The sequence below is a fragment of the Dermacentor andersoni genome, chromosome 8 (assembly GCF_023375885.2).
Source record: "Dermacentor andersoni chromosome 8, qqDerAnde1_hic_scaffold, whole genome shotgun sequence".
Classification (NCBI taxonomy): domain Eukaryota; kingdom Metazoa; phylum Arthropoda; class Arachnida; order Ixodida; family Ixodidae; genus Dermacentor; species Dermacentor andersoni.
The window spans coordinates 107,669,486-107,693,263 of record NC_092821.1 but is presented as its reverse complement, the minus strand read 5'-3'; the positions used below and the strand labels follow the sequence as shown (position 1 = coordinate 107,693,263).

At 46.0% G+C, this 23,778-nt stretch overlaps 1 long non-coding RNA gene across 1 annotated transcript in view; it reads right to left on the bottom strand.

Moving 5' to 3' along the window:
- The window catches only part of LOC129384242 (uncharacterized), a 152,744-nt gene that overhangs the window by 116,617 nt on the left and 12,349 nt on the right, over positions 1-23,778 (bottom strand). The window lies entirely within an intron of this gene.

The following is a 23,778-nucleotide window of genomic DNA, read 5'->3' as shown; positions in this document are numbered from 1 at the left end:
TCCTTTAGCTTTGATGGAGTGTCTTCGCGAGCGAATAGCACTGGTTAGTACGGGTGTTGGTTTCATCGAGCAGCTGATTATTGAGGTTCCAGGTGTTATCATTACGGACCTACCCGTCGGTCGAGTAACAAATCTCGTCCCACTGCTCTTTGGAAAGGACGTTGCAGTGGTCCGCTATGCTCTTGTTTAAGTCGGATATGCTTGTACAGAGCGTGCGATTGAGGCGCTGGCCTTTCTAGCAGACCAGGAAGGACTGTTTAACCTCAACCATGTGGGCGAGGCAGCTGTCCATCTTCTCGGCGGGCTGGTTCATACTGATGGGTTTAGTGGCCTTACCGACCTCGGATTTGAGCTGAGCTGTCCACGTCCCGAGCTTTGGGGCGTCGTCGGGAGGGAGTCGTTCTGCGCGTGGCTTATGGAGGTCCCAGTCGACCCACGTGGTTTGTAAGTGTACGGCCAGTAGGAAGTGGTCGCTACCAAGAGCTACCGCTAGGTTGGACAAGCGCCCCCATCGTCATCGTCGCACTACATAAGGAATGTTGTAGCGTTTTTTACATGCCTTGTTGGCAGTGGCGATTGCCCCGCCACACAGCTTACACACTGGTCTACACTGATGCTCCCTGTCGGGGTTCGGCAACTCCCAGTCGCGCCAGAGAGCATCCCCCGGGTTGTGGCAAACATCAGCTCGATGACCGAGTAGACCGCAGCTGTAGCAGGCAAATATGTTCCGGTGGTACAGCGTGCATTGCACTAACACCGACCCATATCGTACGAAATTCATCACGCGATGTCCGTCGAAAGCCACGATTACTGCGATGGTACTGCCGATGCGCTTGGTCTCGCTAACTATCTTTGCATCAATGTCCGCCAGACCATCATGCACGGGAACCCCACGGATGCAGATTTTGCACGTACATTGCGGTGTCGCTTCGTAGGGCACTAACCTAGAAAATCTCTCACCGGTGCAGATTTTTTGTACCCGTGCGTAGCGGTTCGCATTTACTCTTTTCGGCATGCTCGCCACTAAGACGTTCTATTTGTTCTGAGGGTAAAGTGTTTCCGAGTGTTTCTCCGCAGGGCTGGTACCGGCCGAGGTGGCAATTGCATCGGCGACGACCGTTAGGCCGACCCTGGTGATATTAGGCCCCCCTCCGGGCCTGATAAAGATGCGGATATCGTCTTTCGGCAGTTGCGGCATTCTGCTCACTCGGATGATGTTGTTTTTAACATTTTGTCTACCGTGGAGCTTATTCTCTCCGCGTTTCAGCGCGCCATGCGGCGGTGTGGGGTTAGCGCGTACATTTGAGATATTGCTCGGCGAGACACCGCGGTTTGCCAGCCTTGATCTGTTGTGAATTCCTCCGGGCCAATGTCCTACCCCTACACTTGATATTCCATTGTTCAAAGACAAAATGCAGCCGAAGCGGCGGCTACGGTGTGTTAGAGAGCGCCGTGCCAACTGCGACGCTGCGCTAGCGATTGCGCGTGACATCGGATATTGCACTCGCTAGGGCAAGCGAGGCGGCGTTCGAACGACGATGGTATAGTCGTTGAAAAACATGGAAATTAAAAACTCATTGCATTTAAAAGTATGTCGGCAGATTCTTTGTGTCTTTACGATGCCGTTGTACACAAATATAGGGTTGAAATTCTAGGAAAGCGTCGCAAGAACGTTGAGCAAGGCGGGAGCGGAAGTGAATGAACAGTGGCTCCAGCGTCGTTGTCGGTTACCCGCTCTAAACCACATGAAATATCTGGTCTGTGGAAGGAACGAAAACACCACAGGCACAGCTATGTTGCATTGAAGCCGCCAGTAAATATATTGAAGCCGCCAGTAAAGCCCGTGGATAGTATTGCGTGTGTTAGCAGAAGATTTCGGATGCCAGCTCAGCAGTTATACCTTCTAGTTGCATTCTGACTGCAACAAGGACTAACCATAAAACAAAGTTCAGTAGAACGCTGTAGGCTCATTTATGAATATGGGCATCACGGTACATGCAGCGTGCCTTCGGGTGACAGACAACCTCCACGAAAGTCTATGGATGCCCTGGACCTCCCCTTTGCCATTGAGGACCTGTAAGCAGCTATAGGTGATACTAACAAGTAGTCTTCTCCAGATCTCGACGAAGTCAGCTATGAAGCACTCTCTGAAGAGTTGTGTGCTTGCGAGGATCTACCTGTGTGCTCCTTAGTCTCGATTTGTGTTGTGATGAGTTAGCAGTCTTTGGTGAATTCTACAGCCAAGCCGGTCTGTGAAGCGAAAATTGTGATGCGTTGCATCTCCACAATAACGCCCAATTTGCAAAGACATATAAATTTCAAAATAGTATAAATTTAGATTTTTGTTATTTTTGTGAGCGATAAGGAACAATTGAAAGCAAAAATACTTAGACTGAATTTTGTTTCCAAAATTGTGTCCGCAACGCAAAAAGCGTGGCACCTTACCATTAGGAATATAGGAATACACAGAGCTCTATAGAAAATGCATGGGGAAGCCTATAGTGGATGTGAACAAATATAAATTCGAAGTTTGGCCAACAATAAAGTAAGGTGTGCGATAACTTAAATTCAAGGCTGAGTCAACATTAAATTTGGGGTTCGCCAACTTGACATTTAGGTGTGGGGGAAGTTCAATTTGGGGGTGGACCGTTATATTTAGGGTAATGGTATGAAGGTATCTAATGTCAGAAATCCGCTATCTTTCAGAATACCACGATGTGAACAATATTTGACAATTAAAGTGATAACGGCTGATGATTCTACAATAACTATTTGAAAACTATTCCATATTCCGTTCAATCAGATTCGCTCCTCCCTCAATAGCCTCAAAGGTCTCACAAGCCACTATTCGCAGACTCCTACACGTTATGAACAATTAAGTAACTAGTTCCCGGTTCGTCCAAAGGGAAATCCTTCTTTAGGGTCATTTGTAGGACATCACAGAAGAGCATGTCCCCCCAGCATTCCAGGAACGGGTGCTCGATAAGTTCTGGTATGGGGCACTACAAACAGTGCTGTACCTGCGGAACGAAGAATTCTTTTGCAACAGGCATGCCAACTGGGAAAACGCCTGTATGCAATTGAAAAAACGAAGCTTTCACCTGCATATGCACAGGCAGGCTTTTACATATTTCAGCACTTTTGACTATGCTTCGCCAGCTCCACTGTATCGATACTAAAGCCTTTGCCTCCCTTGTGAAACGCGGCGAGCGTGTAGAGATAAAAAACTCGCGCTATTTAAGACATTTCATCCTTTCTATCCGATCCAAGAAGTGACACTTTCTAATATTTTGACGAAGAAAAGACTAAGTAGTTTGATATCAAAGCACAGAAAATGGTGAACCTGCGCAGCAAAAGTCAACATGTGTGCCTTCTTTTGTATGCTTTTTCCACCATTAATTCTAAGGTGCAGATGTGGAAAATCTTTCTTTCTTTTTCATTTCAGAAAATGTTGCATAACATACGGATGTTTTATTGGTGGATTACATAAAATCTGACAATTCGATATGGAAATTCCGAATGCCATTGCTTAGTGCTCACTCACTTCGGAAGCTTTTTCTGTAAGATAATGTTCTGTTAATGCAACAGGCCCTTCTAATCGATTTTCCGCTTACCAGCCGCTGATCCTCTACCAATTGGTTTACTTCTGTGAACAAGAACTTGGAAGAATTCATAGGCGATATTGACATTTAGAGCACGTTGTCTTTCCGCTACAAGAACAAACGAACAAGTATCCCAAAGCAACCAGCGTGGTGAAGTGATTTGCGTCAGCAACATCTTTACGTCAATAAACAAGAGCTCAAATTTCCTCACACAAGCGTGTTTCACTGCTTCGACGTCTGAGTAAGCTAAGGGAGTTTAATCATGAGACAAGAACAAGCAACACAATAAAAAGTCATAGTCCTGCGTGGTGCACGCAACAGTCAGATCCTAAGCTGGAAGAGCGGCTCCATAGGACCTCCATTTTCGGCACCACGAACTACAGCGTCTTCGCGGCGAAGTCTCTATGCGTCGTTTTCGCGAGAACGATATGAACTGTCCTTCTGGCGTCGAAGGCGAGCTGCGACATGTGCTGCAGCTTGTCCTGCTCTGTGCCCGATAATGTGTGGTTGCAGCCGCGTGCGTAGCTCTAGGATTTGCTTCTTCAGCAGCGGTTTATACCTTGCCAAGAGGCGCCACACCGTGTACCAAAGTGTAAGCACAGGTATCGAGAATACGTGGCGCACATGTAAAAACTCTTGACCCGTGGTTCCTTTACGTTGCTGTTGATGAGGGTAAAGCTGGTTTATTGGCATCCACTTCGAAACGGGATGCTGACAAATAGTCACCTAGCCTGCTACATCCAGGGTCAGCTACATGCAGCATCTAACTGCTATATCCAACTGCGACATGTCGGGACACCTTGTGGAATATAGCGGAAGCGCAATGCAAAGTTTGTACGTATCGACACTACGGGGCTCGCATATCAAACGGCACAAGACGAAGGTAGTGATAGTCAACGCTAATACAATCACATTGCCATTGAAACGGAACGGTGAAAAAACAGTCAGCTAGCGTGCTTCAATTAATCAGGTATGTCATACATATTTGTCAATGCACTGTAGCGGCGTGACTATGGCCTCGAAAGCCGGTGAAGAAGAAGTGTGTCGGGGTATGCTAGCACGAGGATAGAACACGCTAGCGCGCTGTGCCTGAGCGGCCGTGGTGTAGACCGCTTCCCGAGATCCCGTGGCACTATGGCTGGCCGGGCTCAATAAGCGAAGGTTAGAGGGGCTACCTTTTTGCGCCGCCACCCACAAATTGGTTACAGCGGACGACCAAGCACAGCTATGCCAGCGTCCGTACACCGACTACACCAAGGCGAGCGACGTGGCTTCATGCAGTCCGGGAGATGTCCCGCGGTTTTAGGGTTACCGGAAATTCTACATCGACATGTCCGATATCTGGTTCATCCAGCTGGACCACCTCTTCATCCTTCACAAGAAGAATAAGAAGAAGTGTATTTACCACATAAGTACATTGATGTATACAAAGCGGTAGGGATGGCAGGATAAAAGCTGCATAACGGCAGCTTGAGTAGTCCCACCTCCCCGTGAACAACAGGCAGCAACATGGCAAGATATTCGTTGTAGATATGTGTCGCAAGGTTGACATATAGACATTCACAGTCGCATATAAATGAATAAATAAATAAATAAATAAATAAATATATATATATATATATATATATATATATATATATATATATATATATACATACATACATACACTGATATATACGCAGAAATATATGCAGGAAAACCTGAAATGAACACTTTGAATTTGAAATAGCATGGAAATACTTTTCAAGCGAGAAAACGAAAAGTTCACTTTCAGAGAAATTTTTGCAGTAATGTGCTCTTGGATATATGACGTATGTTTACATCACTTAGATTATGTTTGTTAAGTGTTGAGGGAAGACAGTAGGAGAGAGCTTGAAGTCCATAGTTAGTCCGAGGATGCTGAACTTCCCAGTGTTCAGTGTATCGATTTAGGCGAAAAGAAGGATTCCGCTGCAAGTTCGCGATGTTTATGATATGGTTAGTACCCTTAATAACGTCACGTTTAAAAGAACACATAAGTTGATACTCGTAAAGGTGGTCTATTCTTAAAATTTTAAGCTTCCGGAATATATCGCGCGTATGTACATTGTAAGGCAAGTCTGAAATCGCACGTAAGGCATACATTTGAAGTGACACTAAATTACCTAATGATTTCTTAGTACTATTTGACCAGACGAAGTTACAATAGCGCAGGTGAGAAGCGAATAGTGCGTTATAAACCATATGTTTCTGTGGTATGGTAGTAGCCTCTGGCATCTGTGCAACATACCTAACGCTTTACTAAGTTTATTTTGTAGGTAATCGGTGTGGTGGTCCCATAGCATCAATTCATGAAAGATAACACCCAATGTTTTTGCTGTAGCGGAAAGTTTTATTTTTGTGTCATTGAGTGCGAGGCACTGGGTGAGATCACAAGGCGTGGACTTCACTCTAAAGAGGACCGCTTTTGTCTTGGGGCAGTTTATCTAAAGATAATTTCTTTCTGACAATTTATGTACTTTGTCAAGTATTTCATTTGCAAAATTCATGAGTTCATCCTCCTTAGTACTTGAGAAGAATGAACTAGTATATTCTGCGTAAATATTATAGTGAATCGAATCAGCAATATTAAAAAGTCATTTATATAAATGATAAATAGAAGTGGTCCCAATATGCTACCTTGCTACAAGGTTCGAAGTCCCGTCTGCGTTCCGGAATCCGGCTGCTTCCAGTCTCCAGCTGTCATTCCCGGGCGCCGAGGTCTATGCAGACTTGCGGGTAGCAATCCTTGCTCACTATGTCACCTCGAGCACTCACCCACAACAGCTCTCTCCATTTTAACAATCGCGTCATTCCGCGTCTTCTCGACCCACATCGACTGCACGGTTATAGTGCTTCACGACAAATAGGTTTAATCGCTCTCGTTTATCTAACTTTTCTCCAGTGCGTGCTCTTCCATCTGGCGATCCCTTTCTTCATTTCGGATTTACACACGTACAGAAACTAAAGTAATCGTGAGGATGCTGGTGGTGAGATTTGTGGCGTCACGCTGCGCTGCCGAGAGCTAATTTTCTTCCCCTTGACGGGCGCTGCACGCGAAGCGGTTTGTGATCTGCGGCCCGAGCTTGAGGCAAGGGGCGGTACACTTTTGAGGAGGACGTGTTCGGCCCCGCTGCCCAAGCATGCGGTGAGCGAGATGGGGTGCAGGTGATCTAGGCTACGTCTTACCCGGTTCGGGAATGAAGATGGCATGGGCAAGTTCCTGGGCGGCGGGTAGCTCAAATTTGCTCCACACTTCGTTGGGGGTGTAGGTGAGGTAAATGACCGAAGGGTTAACCAAGTTGCGTAGGAGCTTGTTGGTGATGCCGTCGGGATCGCGGGCATAGCGGCCATTGAGTTCGTGGAGGACCCGGCGTACTTCTTCGGCGGAAAAGTCAGTGTCGAGTTTCGTGTTATGCGGACCGGCGTATTTAGGATAAGAAACCAACGGACCCGTGGAAAGCGGCAGATATGTCTGTGTGAGAGTCTTGGTAACATCGTCCGGTGGAGCAGTCCATTAGATTTGATGGAGTATCTTCGCGAGCGAATAGCACTGGTTAGTACGGGTGTTGGTGTCGTCGAGCATGTGATTATGGAGGTTCCAAGTCTTGCCACTACCCGACCTGCCCGACGATCAAGTTACAGATCTTGTTCCACTGTTCTTTGGAAAGGTTGTTGCAGCGATCCGCTACGCTCTTGTCTAAGTCGGATATGCGTGTACAGAGCCTGCGATTGAGGCGCTGGCCTTTCGAACAGGGCAGGAAAGACTGTTTGACCTCGACCATGCGGGCAAGGCAGCTGTGGATCTTCTCGGTGGGCTGGTCTATACTGATGGTTTTGGTGGCCTCACCGACCTTGCCTTTGAGCTGGGCTGTCCACGTCCCGAGGTTTGGGGCGTCATCGGGAGGGAGCCGTCCTGCGCGAGTCTTAAGGAGGTCGCAATCGACCCACGTGTACGACTTGGTCTTCCTGCCGATGGTTCGGAAGTGTACGGCCAGTAGGAAGTGGTCGCTACCAAGATCTACCGCTAAGTTGGACAAGCGCTCCCATCGTCAACGTCACACTACGTAAGGAATGTTGTAGCGTTCTTTACATGCCTTGTTGGCAGGGAGGATGGCCCCGCCACACAGCTTACACTTTGGTCTATACTGATGCTCCCTGTCGGGGTTCGGCAGCTTCGGAAGATAGCATCCCCCGGGTTGTGGCAAACATCCGCTCGATGACCGAGCAGACCGCAGCTGTAGCAGACAACTATGTTCCTGCAGTACAGCGCGCATTCCACTTGCACCGACCCATATCGTACGAAATTCGTCACGCGATGTACGTCAAAAGCCATGATTACTAAGATGGTACTACTGGTGCACTTGCTCTCGTTAACTATCTTTGCATCAATGTCCGCCGGACTATCATGCACGGGAATCCCATGAATGAAGATTTTACACCTACACTGCGGTGTCGCTTCGTTGGGCACATACCTCGAAGATCTCTCACCGGCACAGATTTTTGTGCCCGTGCGCAGCGGTTCACATTTCCTCTTTGCGGCATGCTGGCCGCTAAGATGTTCTCTTTGTTGTTAGGGCAAAGTGTTTCCGAGTGTCTTTCCGCAGGGCTGGTAACGGCCGACGTGGCAATGGCATCGGTGACGACTGTTGGGCCAACGCTGGCGATATTAAGTCCCCCTCTAGGTCTGATAAAGATGCGGATATCGTCTTTTTGCAGTTGCGGCATTCTGCTCACTCGGGTGATGATGCTTTTAACATTTTCTCGACCGTGGATCTTATTCTCTCCGCGTTTCAGCGCGCCATGTGGCGGAGTGGAGTTAGCGCGCACATATTGAGATATTTCTGGGCGAGACGCCGGGGTTTGCCTGCCTTGACCTGTTGTAATTTCTTCTGGGGCGATGTCCTTCCCCGACACTTGATATTCCATTGTTCAGAGCCAAAATGCAGTCGTAGCGGGGGCGACGGCTTGTTAGAGAGCGCCGTGCCAGCTGCGGCACTGATCTAGGGAGCTGGACAAGCGCTTTTACTTTTACTTTTGCGGACCTTCGAAAATACTTTAGTGCGTAGAAGACGAAAACAAAAAGCGAAAAAGAATAGTATAGTTAGTGTATAATTTTGCTGCACTTTTACTGCGGAGTTATCTGCGCTTTCTGCGGTTCATTTTGTGTGCGCTGGTCTCTCGTGGCGTTCTTGTATGGATAAACAGTGTCTTGAAAGATGAATGTTTGCACTTCATAATTGTATAACTCCAAATTGTATTGTATTAATTGTATTGCAATTGTAATTGTATTAATTGTATAACTTCAAATTGTATAACATAATTTGTATAACGATGTCTGAATATGGAATGAGTTTTATCTTTTTGTATGTATGGATTTCAGTGAGTGCTGATCATTACTCACATATATTTTATAATTTGCTGACTGCTACGTGAAGTTGCCAGTGCGGGGGCCTGCGGCCTTGTCAAGCTGCAATGCGACAGCTTTTTCTGTAGGCCTCCGGCATCGTGTATTTCGGATGCAAATAAAGTTATAATTATTAATATTATTATTATTATTATTATTATTATTATTATTATTATTATTAGCTGAGCTAGCTAGCTAGCATCGGATATTGCACTCGCTAGGGCAAGTGAGGCGACGTTCGAACGACGATAGTATAGTCGTTGAAAAACGAGGAAATTAAAAACTCACTGCATTCAAAAGTGTGTCAGAAGAGTCGTTGTGTCTTTACGATGCCGTTGTACACAAATATAGTGTTGAATACTTGGAAAAGTGTCGCAGAAACGTTGAATAAGGCGGGAGTCGAAGTGAATTAACAGTGGTTCCAGCTGCGTTGTTCGTTCCCCGCTCTAAACACCATGAAATATCCGGTCTGTGGAAGGAACGAAAACATCACAGTCACAGCTATGTTGCATTGAAACCACCAGTAAATATGTGCTTCGTAGTGGAGTAGTGCAGAGACATCTAGGCTAGTGCTGTCTGGAATAGAGCTGTTCGAGGCATGTTATTCTTGGATTCTTTTCAAGGAGTGTACTTTCGTATGCGTGGAGAAGGTGGCATCCATGTAGGGGACGGCAGTGGCATGACCTGCGGCCCCTGGTTAGGCATAGTAAATCAAATTTCGGCAACAGCTTGCCTCAATCCGGAATTGTATTGCCTAATGATTCCTGTTTTCGATCACGTGCGTTATATATAAGCGAGTGGTTACCTGAATTCGTAGCATGTGAAGACTTCAATAACGAGCCTAGGCTACTATCTCTGTAGGAGACGACCCCTTCGGAAGGCCGAGACGAATACGCAGGCTATTCCTACGTGCCGCTTCCATGTTTTGTTATTAGCAGGGGACAGTCGCCGCAGTATAGAAGGGCTATAGCACAACAGACCGTCCACATAAACATTATGAAGCATCGCCATCGACCGGCAGTAGCTATCGCACCGGGGTCCAACAAGAAATCTAATGCTTAGGAATGCCCAGGAGAATCGCCCCAGTGAAACTGGCACTTCCGGTGTCCAGGAGAGATTGTGAACCATCAAGACATCGAGAAAGGCTGTGGTGTGCGTAGGGAAGGGCTCATCTACCAAGCATCAGTGGTTAGCCATTCATGCATTTGTGAGTAACTGCCATGGCACCGCTTTCTTCTGTTGATAGATTTAGTCCTCGGTATGTAAAGTAGGATGACATGTTGATAAGCGGACATTGTAGAGGCTGCTGATTTGCTCGACGAGATCGTGGTGCACTGCATGCAGATGTCATCTGCGTGCAGCATTATATGTACTCCATTTAGCAGGCTCTCTTACAGTGGAGCTGTTAGAACCTCGCTTAGCTTTTCTTGACGTCCGAAACATCGCCGAGCTGCGGGAGAGAGAGCTGAGAGAAAGTGAAAGCAAGGTATGCAAATAACATCGCGCAGCATAGCCACGCGGCGAGGGTGGGTAGGGCCAAGCGGGGGAGAAGAAGTGAGGCGGTGAGCACACAGGTGGTGTGACGTCGTTACTCTCCAATAAAAAGGCCACACGTTCGCTGCGGCGGTCGTCTTTCCTCCAGTGGAAAAAAAGCATCGATGTCTAATCGAACGCCGCAGAGTCATCCTTAGGGTTATGTACTCCTCGCGGTCAAGCGAGCGCGCTAAAACCTTTGGCGCGTTTTTAATCTGCCTTATGGAGGCGCAGTCAGAATGGAGGCGAGAGCTTGCACGGACAGGGAACGCGGTGTTTAATTATGCGTGGCTCTGCTATCGCAAACACCAGAGACCAGTGCAGCATGGGGAAGCACAGCAAAAGTTAGCATAAATGTGCGGTTTGGCACTTCTTTACTGGCTTTCCCCAGCTCCGCTAGTCTCTGGTATTTGCCATAGCAGAGCCACACATTTTTCTCAAGTGAACGAGACTCATGTTCAACTGCAAGGGCTCAGAACCAGCCACATGGAACTCCGTTTTCAACAACATATCAAGCTGTCAGCATTTCTGGAGTTGTCATGCGATGCTGCAGTCCTTCGAGATAGTTGGATAGAAATATATAAAGGCGTCCTCCAAAACAGACAGCTTCAAGGGCCTCAAGAACTCAATTACGTAAAACATAATCCAAGTCCAATTTGATGTCAAGGAAGATCACAGTCGGAATATGCCTTGTAATTAGATACACTTCTACGGAGGAAGTCAGGGATATTATACTGCCTGCGCTGATCTATTGTGGAGAAAGACCTTCATTTCTTTAGGATAGATATCTCGCGGTTAAAAAAGCCTTGTTATTCACTTATGAATCATTTTTTCCATGAGTTTTCTAAAAAGCTGAGCAAAGCGATAGTTCGGAAAGATGCGTAGCTGGTCGGCTGTTTCCCAGGCTTGATGGCAGGTACAAATTTAGCGACTTTCGATTCAGCAGGCACTGTATCACTTGTTAACCAAGAATTGTGCGTTTCCAGCTGGCCGGCGGTTAGCACAAACAATTATCTAAATCTACAATATTTCCATTTGTCTGCTTTCGAAGCAGGGTAATTTACTGCACCTTATGCGTGCTTACAAATTTAGTTTTGAGGTAATATCCGAGCCAACTTTAGACCCGACCTTCCGGAGAAGTGTTTATTATTTTCTCCAATCGCAGCGCGTTCTGCAACAATGGTACTGTAGCCGAGACTGTTGTGTCTGCACATAACACGAATGAGTATATCGGTGCAAAAATAATTTTTGGCAAGCAGACGTTTACTGCAGTAGTTGTCTGCTTGGAGCCAGGATCAGTATTTGAAGACTGCAAAATTTGTTGTCACACCTATGTTATGGACAATTTTAACACCCATAAATTAAATTGGGGTACTTCGCGCACTTGTAGGCGAGGATATAACCTCAGCTATTTTCTCGTGGTCCGTCACATGCAACTATTAAACGATGGTAGTATTACTTATTTGAAGGGGCCACGAGTCACAAGCTGCATTGATATATCCTGTATCAAGGTATTTTGTTCAAAAGTGTTGCTGGTGCACTGACTTCGAGAGAAGAGGGCAATGACCACTACTCGATTCTGTTGTCGGCTTCTAGTTCACAAAGACCTTAATTAAAAAAATATTAATGAAATGTACAGACTGCGATGCTTTTAGTGAAAGCTCTAGACGAGTTATTACGGCTACAGCATGAGGGAGCGAAATGGTGCCAGTTGTAGCCGATAGCCTCAATGAATGAATAAACTTTATTGTACGAGTAAACTCCGTGTGTTTATGTCGGGTGAAGCCCTTCTGTAGAACCCCACTGGCCGCGGCGGGTCGCCGGGCCTGGTTCACGGTCCAAAATTGGCTCTCCAGTAACAGCATAGCCTGAAGAAACATCGCGTATTATACTCCCGCACACTGATATTTCTGCTAATGATGAAGAGTATGAGCCCGTTCGCGCTATCTGAAGTAGGCGGAGCGAAAAGCACTGCGCACTAAGAATCTTGCAGATCTGCGTGGTTCTCGACGAGTTATGTCGACAACAGTGGAGAGATTCCTGCGCAATGCCGGATGTACGTAAGCCCGTGGACAGTATTTTGCGTGATAACAGTTGATTGTGGATGCCAGCAGTGAACGTGAAACAAACTTCAGTGGAACGCTGTAGGCTCTTTTCTGAATGTGGGCATTTCGGTACATACAGCGTGCCTTCGGTTGACAGACAACATCCACGAAAGTCTATGGATGCCCTGGACCTCCCCTTTGCCATGTAGGAACTGTCAGCGGTATAGGTGATACCAACAAAATAGTCTTTTCCAGACCTCGACGAAGTCAGCTATGAAGCACTCTCTGAAGAGTCGTGCGCATGCGAAGGAACTACCTATTGCTCCTAATACTCGATTTGTGTTTTGATGAGTTAGCAGTCTTTGGCGAATTCTACAGCCAAGCCTGTCTGTGAAGCGAAAATTGTAATGCGTTGTAACTGCAAAAAAAAAAAAAAAGAATGCGCAATTTGCAAAGACATTTAGGTTTCAAAATAGCATAAAATTAGATTTTTTGTAATTTGTAAGCGATAAGGAACAATTGAAAGCAAAAAAATAATTACACCGAATTTTGTATCCAAATTTGTGTCCGAAACGCAAGAAGCGTGGCACCTTAAGATTAGGAATACATAGACATCTATAGAATATGCATGGGTACCTCTATAGTCGAGGTGAAAAAACAGAAACTTGAAGTTTGGTGAACTCTAAATAGAGGGGTGGGATAACTTACATTGAAGGCTGCGTCAACATTAAATTTGGGGTTGGCCAAATTGACATTTAGGTGTGGGGAAATTTCAATTTGTGGGTGGTCCAACGTTATATTTAGGGTAACGGTATAGAGGTATGTAATGACAAAAATCTGTTATCTTTCGGAATACCACGATGTGAAAAATCTTTTATATTTACAGTGATAATGGCCGATGATTATTCAATGACTATTTGAGAACTAGTCGATATTTAATTCAATCGGATTCGTTCCTGCCACAATCTATTTCATATTGCATCAGATCTCCAAATTCACTATTCGCGGATCCCTACTCTTTATCATCAATTAGGTACCAAGTTCCCTGCTCCTCCTTAGGGAAATCCTCCTTTAAGGTCATTTGCCGGACATCAAAGAAGAGCATGTCCTTCCAGCATTCCACGAACGCGTGCTCAATAATTTCTGGTATGCGGCACTAGAAACTGTGGTGTACCTATCGAACGAAAACTTCCTTTACAGCAACCATGCCTTAACTGGGAAAAGTCCTGTATGGTATTCAAAAAAACGAGGCCTTAACCTGCGTATGCACAGGTATGCTTTCACACATTTCAGCACTTTTGACCGTGTTTCTCCAGCTCCAGTGTATCGATACTAAAGCCTTTGCCTCCCTATTGAAACGTTGCAAGCGTGAAGACAGATTACTAGCGCTGTTTAAGACATTTCATTCGTTGTATTCGATCCCAGAACTGACATTTTCTAATATTTTGTCGAAGAAAAGGTTAAGTACCTTGATATAAAAGCACGCAAAAAGGTGAACATGCGCTGAGCAAGTCATTATGCTTGCCTTCGTTTGTATGGTCTTACCAAGATGAATACTAAGGTGCAAATATGGAAAATATTTCTTTCTTTTTCACTTCAGAAAATGTTGCATAAAATACGCTCGCTTTATTTGTGGATAACATACAGCCTTACAATTACATATGAAAATTACGAATGCCATTGCTTAGTGCTCACTCACTTCGGAAGCCATCTCTGTAATATAACTTTATGTTAGGCCAACAGGTCCTTCTAAACGGTTTTCCGCTTACCAGCCGCGGGTACTCAACAAATAGTTTCACTTCTGTGAACAAGTTGGAAAAATACATAGGTGACATTGACATGTAGAACACGTTGTTTTTCCGTTAAAAAAAACAAGCGAACAAGTATCCCTAAGCAACCTTCGTGATGAAGTGATTTGCGTCAGCATGATCTTTACGTCAATAAACAAGAGCTCAAATTTCTTGATACATGAGCGTTCCAGTGCTTCCACGTGGGAGTCTGCTAAAGGAGTTTAATCGTGAGACAAGAACAAGCTGCACAATAAAAAGTCCGAAAAGCTGGAAGAGTGGCTCCATAGGGGCTTCATTTTCGGCACCACGAACTATAGCGTCTTCGCGGCGAAGTCGCTCCGCCTCATTTTCAAGGGAACGATATGAACTGCTCACCTGGCGTCGAAGGCGAGCTGCGACATGTGCTGCAGCTTGTCCTGCTCTCTGCACAACAGTCTGTTCAGCCCGCTAATGCCTGGGGTCAGCCACGCGCGTAGCTCTACGATTTGCTTCTTCAGCAGCGGTGTGTACCTTGCGAGGAGGTGCCACACCGTGTACCAAAGTGTAAGCACATGTATCCAGACTACGTGGCGCACTTGTCAAAACTCTTGACCCGTGGTACTGTACGTTGCTGTTGATGAGGGTAAGGGTGGTTTATTGGCATCCACTTCGAAACGGGATGCTGACAAATAGTCACCCAGCCTGCTACATCCAGGGTCAGCCACATTCAGCGTCTAACTGCTATATCCAACTGCTACATGTGGGGACACCTTGCGGAATATAGCGGAACTCCAATGTGAAATTTGTACGTATCGACGCTACGGGGCGCGCGTATCAAACGGCAGAATACGAAGGTAATGATGGTGATGATGATACAATTACATTGCCATTGAAACGGAACGGTCAAGAAACATCAGCTAAGGTGCTTCAATTATTCAGGTATGTTATTAATGCATTAATTAATGCACCGCAGTGGCGTGACTATGTCCTCCAAAGCCGGTGAAGAAGAAGAGCGCTCAGGGTATGCTGGCAGGAGGATAGAACGCGCTAGCGCGCTGTGCCTAAGCGGCCGTGGTGTCGACCGCTTCCGAGATCCCGTCGCACTATGGCTGGCCGGGCTCAATAAACTATGGTTACAGCGGCTACTTCTTCATGCGGCCACCCACAATTTGGTGACAGTGGACGACCGAGCCCAGCTATGCGAGCGTCAGCGCACCGACTATACCAGGGCGAGCGACGTGGCCGCAGGCAGTGGGGCAGACGTCCCGCTGTTGTAGGGTTCCCGGGAATTCTAAATCGACATGCCGGAAATCTGATTCATCCAGCTGGATGGCCACTTCATTCTCCACAAGCTTCCAGGCTCCGGCTGCATGGCAGGTTCCGGCGGCGTTCCAGGATCCAGGTGTTATCCCCGGGCGCCGAGGTCTACGCGGACTTGCGGGCAGCCGTCCTTGCTCACTATCTATGTCACCTCGAGCACTCACTCAGAACGTCTCTTGCCATTTCAACCATCGCGTCATTCCGCGTCTTCTTGGCCCACATTGGCTGCGCGCGCCGGCCTCAGCATCAAGTCTCTACTCGGTTCGTAAGCCTCCTCCCCGGCTGAAAGGCAGCTACGCAACGACTCTTTCCAAAGAATTCACTGTGCCAAACGCGAGTGCTTTCAGCTACTCTACTGCCCGTCGCTCTCCTTCTTTGGACGCTTCCACAAGCTCTCCGATTTGTATTCCGGGACGCCTCACTCATCACCGCTTCAGAAACTTTCCCACCGAATCCACTAGGTGCAAATTTCACTCTTCCAGGCATGGTGTCGCCACAGGCCCAACTTTCGGGATGCCTTCATCGAATACCGCAACCCTGATGCTATCGGCATCGAGATTTCGCCACAAGCAGCAGCAAGAGAGCCTTCCAATGTTCCGTGCTCAGCCCTTCCGCGGTTACATGGCCTACCGAAGTTTTACAGAAGCAACTCTGCAATCTGGTTTCTTCGGCTCCAGCAATTCTTCTATGCTTTGATCGCGTGTGATCGCGTGTCGCATTGTCCTCATACCGTTGTCATGCCAGTGTCCTCAGTACCTCATTGTCTTACAGTAGTCATGCATTCGTGGTCGAACCGCTGTCGGGAACGCACCTTGATTGTTCCGTTGTCATCGTTGTAACTTCGTCATGTAACTCTCATTATGTCATCGCAGTCACGCCGTCACAATCACAGCGTGGTTGTCATCCCAATGTCGCAATGCCGTCCTCTTGGATGTATTGCCGTTACCCAATCACTGCAAGAGAGTCGTCGTCATGCCATTCTCTTCATAAACTCATTATCTTATTCGTTTCATGCCGTTGTCCACCATTCGTTCTTCACGTTATCGCCGTCACTGAGTCATCTTTGTATTGTAGTCATAATGTCATCGTTACCACATCATGCTCATGGCCGACTTTCACAAGCGAATGGCGTAGAAATGTGGTAACCTACCGTAGAAACGTCTGTGTGCATAAGGCAGAATCAACAGAAATCTCAGAATGTCATTTACAGATTTTAAATAGGCTTGTATTTAAGCTTGTATTCAGCGTTACTAAAGGTAGCTACACTTCTTGAAGGCTAGCCCCATTACCACCCACCGTAATCACTGGATGGCATCTGTCGGAATATTTCATCTGCAATTCATGGTTGTGCAGCGTAAACTGTTATGGGCTCATTACAATAGCTGTATCGATTGGCCATGGTGTCCACCGCCGCCCCCGCCGCCAGTTTCCGGTGTCCGTAGCAGCTATCGCCGAGAATGAGAAAAGTGATTGAGGAGGCTTGCGGTCGTTTCGCCTTTAAGAGCAGAACCCGATAGCATTTGAAGATCCCTGAGGGTATCTCATGTTTCCTGGCAACAGCTTCTGCAACTATAAAGTTTGCGGAGAAACGCTGGCTGCGAAAGTTATGATCGAAGGCGAACTTTCTGGTAGAAACGCGGTCTCTCGCATGGGCCGCGATGCGTCGGAGGCGAGCGCTATCTAAAGATATTGCAAAGAGCTGGGCGCGCCGCTTTATGGCCTTTGAGATGTGCGCGCGCCAATCTGGGAGGCAATGGCGGCGCTATGATTGGTAAGAACGCTCGAAAATGGGTGCGCTGTTTTGTTGGCGCGTTGCAGAATTATTGTTTCTGGCATATATAAGTACCAATGTGACGCCATCTTGTCTGTAGGTTGTGTGTGAGTTGTACTTTATAATTTTGCTACGCATTTAGCGCTATACCGGGGCGTGGCAAAGCGGACATATGCCGTTGTCCGCGTCTATCGCCTATAACTGCCTGTTGGTAAGGAGATTAGTTGGGAACATCGCCTGAAATGAGGAATGGGTTTATTTTAGATATTTAGACCGCTGGCTACAGATGTAGAAGCACATTCCATTTAGGAGCACTTTAAAACTTTGAGCTCCCCCCCCCCCCCTTACACGTATGGCCAACAAATATGCGCACACCTCAAAGCAACAACGATGTCCGCTTTTAAGAAACGTCCTTTCCTAGTTTCTCCACAGAAGGGATTTCGATGACCTTGCTGTAGAGAATGCATTCACTCTGACGGATTATCCCTAGCATGCTTGAAACCTCACGTCTTCGCACAGATTAAAACAAGAACTTCAGCTTCGTCCCCGAATATGGAACGAGGAAGGCATTAACTTCTCAGCACTGCCTCGCGCAAGCCGTCTGTAGAAGAGCCTTCCAAATACCATCATTTCGCTCAGAATTCATAATGCCTTTTGCGGTATTCTGGCCAAATATTTTTCGCCACACAGCACGTAGAGTTGAGTTAGCACATGGGTATTCATTACGGTTATGTTTACAATGCAATGTCACGCGTTGTGGCGTGAGTTTTCTTTAAAAAAAAAACGTAATGTATAACGTCCCAACATTAAGTAACTTGCTGTTTTTTATGCACTGCCTATCTGTTCATTCATTTCGAGTTTTCTGTTTTTTGTTTTATGCAACAGTCTTCGTTTTGAGCCAATAATTGAAACATTGTATGCATCGATATTTCTTTAGCAATTTTATTTATGAATGAATTGTACGATATGCCCCCTTCACCCTATGCCTTTTCGTAGGCCTGTGACGTTTTCTACATAAAAAAATCAGAGGGTTTCACTGTTCACAGAACTACGGCCACGGCTGCACCACCATGCTGGACTCCGCCTCTGATGCCCGACCTTCGAAGCAAGGGCGAGATAATCTGGAAATAGTACTTGACGCTCCTTTGACTAAAGCCGTTGACACTGGTTCCTCTCTTCGTGATGGCCTGTTGTCAGAGTCATGAAACTGGCCTTCGCATTCGTTACCGCTTCCACGGAGTGTTGCGGTAGTTGCCTCGAAGTGAGTGTCGTTGTTTTGCGTGCCAATCTCAGTGTCCGGCCCCATCGCCGTCTAGGCGAGCGCTGATAAAGAGGCGGCCTCGTGGGAAGCCACAAAAACGGGGGATTGATGTTTTGGGACGCAAAAGGCGCCACAAGGTAAAGCTATTCTAAACTGTTTCTATGGCACTTTTGTAATGAGCTCTCCTCGATTGGTGAAAACATTTGTGGCGACCCCCACTTCGCCAGTATGTTTCTTAGCGTCAAGAAAACCGCGATTCTTCTGCGTCTGATATGACGCGTGCACACTGCTTAATCAAGATTATTGGGAACATAAGAACAAAATTGTTGTTTCTGATTCCGCGCCTTTTCCACCATTATCCCTCCATTATTGGTCAAAAGTTTCAGGGCAGCCCCGACTTCCCCTTGCTGTTGGGCCATGTCAAGAAACAGGGAAAACTCACCACGTCAAACTAACGTATACGCGTTTACACCCAAGATATACGCCAATAAATATTCTTTTTGGTATTAGTGAAAATGCCAGGTCTTGGATGGAATGCGCCGGTGGACGATAGCAAAATACAACGAGAGTGTTCGCGGGCCAGAAAAGTAACATAAAGTGTCCATTTTAGGGTAATAATTTCTTTCTGAAGCAATTCTTTGCTAACATAAACCGTCGGCTCTTACATGATGATAACAGGTGCTTGATAAACATAAATGTAACCAACATGGCGTCATCGGCAACCCTCTTGCGCACATCAGCGCGCTTGTTCTTAAGACGATGCTGTTTGACATTTGCTGATGCTGACGAAATATTTTAAGGCGCCATCGATCCTGGTGTAGCATGACGCAAAACTAAGGAACGATGTGCCATTTCAACCTGAACTGCGACCATTAGAGACCGAGGAGCTTTCGAAAGCATGACCGTACATGTTTGGCCATATTTGTTGAACCGTCGCATAAACAAACTGCTAACTGCTGAAGCTAAAGTTAACCTGTGCGCCGCTTTGTTATAAATGTGCACAAAGCGTGCGACCAAATACGTTTTATGTGGTTCTCGCTTGGCGACATCTGGAGATATCTTGAAATGCGACTCATGCTGATATGGGAGAGGGGGCTCCTTCGTGTCGGGAAAACCGCCTTTCAATCAAACATTTGCGTATTGGGTCTCAAATTTGGTGACTAATAAATTAATTTAACTAATACTAATAAATTTGATGAAGGCATATTCTTAACAATCAAATGATGGAATTGTCAAATGTGTCAGTCTTCAATTTTTTATTCTAAACGTATACCACCAAGTCGAAAGAAAAATAACAACAAAGTTTGTGTGGTCGATGACGTTTTGTTGTTTATTAAAGATAATTATTCGCGAAAAATGTCGTAAACCAACCTGTGCACGCAGCATTTTCAGAGCCAGTGCGCCCTCTTTATTACAGACATGATAGTTTGACTTTTGAGGACCCTGTATTGATTTATGTGTAGTGGAAGTACAACTCCAGCAAGTGATTTAACACTAAGGGAACAAGCGTAAGTTCCAACAGGCAGACATTGTCTACGACGGCTCAAACTCTGTATATTGTATTTTCGCCCCAAGATGTATAAAAGGTATAACAGCACTGAAGCTACTGTTATAAAAATTGCAAATCAAAATTTATTCTATAAATCAGCGTGTAGTACCGGTTCTCATACATGTATGTGCTTGGAATGGGAATCAACACATAGAACTGAATGAGCCCCAATGTAGACAGTTTGGTTGACGTTAATACTTGATAATACTCAACTTTACCCACATAACGCCTCGGGTTTTATCGTAGTTCCTTCTCTTGACTATCATGTCATTTAAATACGCTGGCTCTCTGGGGTAGAGAAACACGGGAATATCGATCAATTTGGTAGGTTTACCTGATGAAGTCAAAACCATGTTGACGCCATAACTCCTTTTCATCCCCTACCTGAGCACATTGCTGTAATCTATAGCGTGAAAGCCACGTGCTGTAAATGCATATATTGTCGGAATGTTTTGTTTAAGACGCTTGAGACTTCTAGATGAACTTCAAAGTGTATGATATGTGTATAAAAGTATAGGCCTCAAATTTAAATAAAGTATGATTATATGAATATATGAAAACCTTTGAAATATATAAAATACCAAGTAAATGTACTTGCAATGCCCATGCGTGGTTCTGCAGCTCAGTGATGTACCTGAGTTAGGTCCTACACTCTAAAAACTGATTTCTAACAACTCTCTTCGAGGGAGTATCTGCTTGTCCCAAATTTCAATGGCTTTTCGAGAGTAGATTGACCCGCTTTGAGAGCGAGTAGAATACCTCCCCACGACAGACTTCTCTTACTCTACCGCAATTCATTGCTAGTACTCTTTTGCAGAGTGCTAATACTATCCCCACAAGGGTAATAGTGACCCCATACCGAATGCTTCTAGTCCTCCAAAGCGATTGTTTCTACTCCCCGAACAGAGTTACTCCTAAATGAGAGATTGCACTACTTCAGAACAGAGTACTAGTACTCTCCCCAATAGCGTTAACGCGCTGATGATGTAGAGCCTTGGTCACATTAAAAGGGACTTGCAGTACTTACATGTGGGGAATAGTTGATTCATTCATAAGCAGCTCCTGTATTTATGCTTGGTGAATTGGGTGTAATCTGTACTCGCTGAGTTACTCAAAGGAAACATTTTATTTTATTTTAAAAGGTCAAAATCGTGTGTGATGAGTCACAAGACAAACTGAGTAATAATTTTAGAAACATACTGACACGCACATAAAATCAGATTACAATGATGCCCATAAACTTTACATCACATCTTGTAATAAAACGTAAGTATTCTATAAAGTTTCATCAGTATTATTGTAAAAATATGTATTGCTCAACTGCCTCCATCTTATCGAAAATGAAGTATACAATGGAAAGTTAAACATAGAACAAACGTGCGTAAACTCACAATGTATTGACACTACGATCGAAGAGAAACATCTGCCCCATTACTGGCCGGCAAACGCCTTTCTACCACAAAACGCATGCACCTATAAGGCAGAGGTTACCAGATAGGCTGCCAAGCATGGCTCTGGTAACGTAGATAAATTCTGGAAGGTACTTTTGTGTGCCAAATTCTAAGACAGCAGGTCATTTTATAACGTCTTGGGCAACGTATGGATGTTCCTGACTGAAATTACAGCGCATTTAGAAATGTGTCATATATTCTCCTATGAGGCCGCAGATCTAGTTTTTGTTATGTATGCTCCAAATAAAGACATTCATGTATGGGCTGCACCCATTGTTTCTAAGCGTGTCTTGTCGTGGTTCTGCAGCAATATCCCGCTCGGTCTATAAGCGGTACAGAGGCGTGTCATATTTCCTATTTGGTTGGCGTCCTCACGAAAGTAGTTTCCTGGTGCCATTGGGATTGATCCGTTACACTTTCTCACAAGTAAATGAAATTAAATTTTGGATATTATCTAGTGTGTAGCAAATGTCTACAAAACTGCAAGGAGGATAGGAAATTAAAATCTTGCGCATCAAATCTGTTGTCATATACGCAGCTCTTAATTCCTCATTACGGTATGATCGCTATACATCTGAGGAGTAGCTTGGATGGTCAATTGATCAATCAACATGATCATTTATTGTAGCTACTTGACAATGCAACCTAAATTAACTTTAGCATGGCTTCAGATGTGCTCAAAATGTGCAAAACAAAGATGTGCAAAAATCAGGTGTGATGAATATGATGTATCAAAGCCGACATAAGCATAAGTGCAGGTAATGCAGTGCACGAAAACTACAAAGAAGCAAATCATAAACTTAAAAAGGCGCCATCCTGTTTTACATATCCGCTTCATGCATGTGTATTTTGGAATGCGGCTGTGCGTATATTTTCACAATGAAGCAACTACATGAAACCAAACGTTTTTTCTACTGAAATGGCTAAGGTACGCTAAAGTTAGAAAAATGATCGCGCTTCACGGGACCTTGCCTTCGTCTCAAAATAAGTATATGTGTCCAGGAAGACTGCTACAGTTCATCACTGTGCACTCTACCTTAAGTCCAGAAATTTACTATGTGCAAAAATGTTTTAGAGCGCAGCTCTTTGGCGTCCGTTCCTGGGTTTCGCGTCGTCGTCGGCGTTGTCGTCGGCCTCGTAACCAGCTCCGCCCCCCTTTCATCCCCCCAGCGCTAGCAGCGACCGACTGATACCGCTGGATGCCACTGACGCCGCTAGAGAGTCAAGATAACGTGACTGCATAGAACACCGTCGCCGCCATGCAGAAAGAGGAGGAAAGGGTCCCCCCCCCCTGTTCTTGTGTGGCGGATAGGGTGCTCTTCAGTTGCCGACGCGCCGGTTATTTCACGTAGGCCCCGGCACGTCGACGAATACGTGACCACCTTCCCACGGCTAGACCTGCTTCTTAGCGCTGCGGAAGCGAGGGTATCATATTGTTTGTGTCGGCATCGGCGGCGTTGTCCCTGAAACCAACTCCGCAGCTGGGGTTGACTCACTATCGGCGTCAGCGGCATCAGTCAGTCGCTGCTATCTCTTCCCTCCTCCCTTTATCGTGTTGTCCGCTTGCTGCGCGCGCTTCTGCCCCCATCGTTTGCCGCTGGGTGTACACGCCGCCCCCCTCCCCCCTCTTCCTGCGAGTCTCCGGTTGTCAAAGCGCCGGCTCGAACTTAATTCCTTTCTTCACTCCTCCTCCAATGCAACCCCTGTGCGGTGGCAATCAGAGAGCCAGATCGGTGGCGGCGGATCTGTATATGTGCACCACCCGAGCCGAAATTGCCGCTGCCGTTCGCCCTGTGCGGTGGCAATCAGAGAGCCAGATCGGTGGCGGCTTGACATAAAGACAAACAGCAATTTCCTAACACTTATGCGGGAGAACATCCCGTTCCTCTCGCTCGTAACGCGTCCCACGGCTGTGACAACCTCGCGAGGCACTTGTATAGATCTCGTCTTTGAGAATCAAGCATTGGTGTACCAAGTCGAACATATATCAGTCTATTTCTCCGACCACAAAGCTTCCTTCATGACTGTCAAGAACTGTTAGTGGAGTCTTTG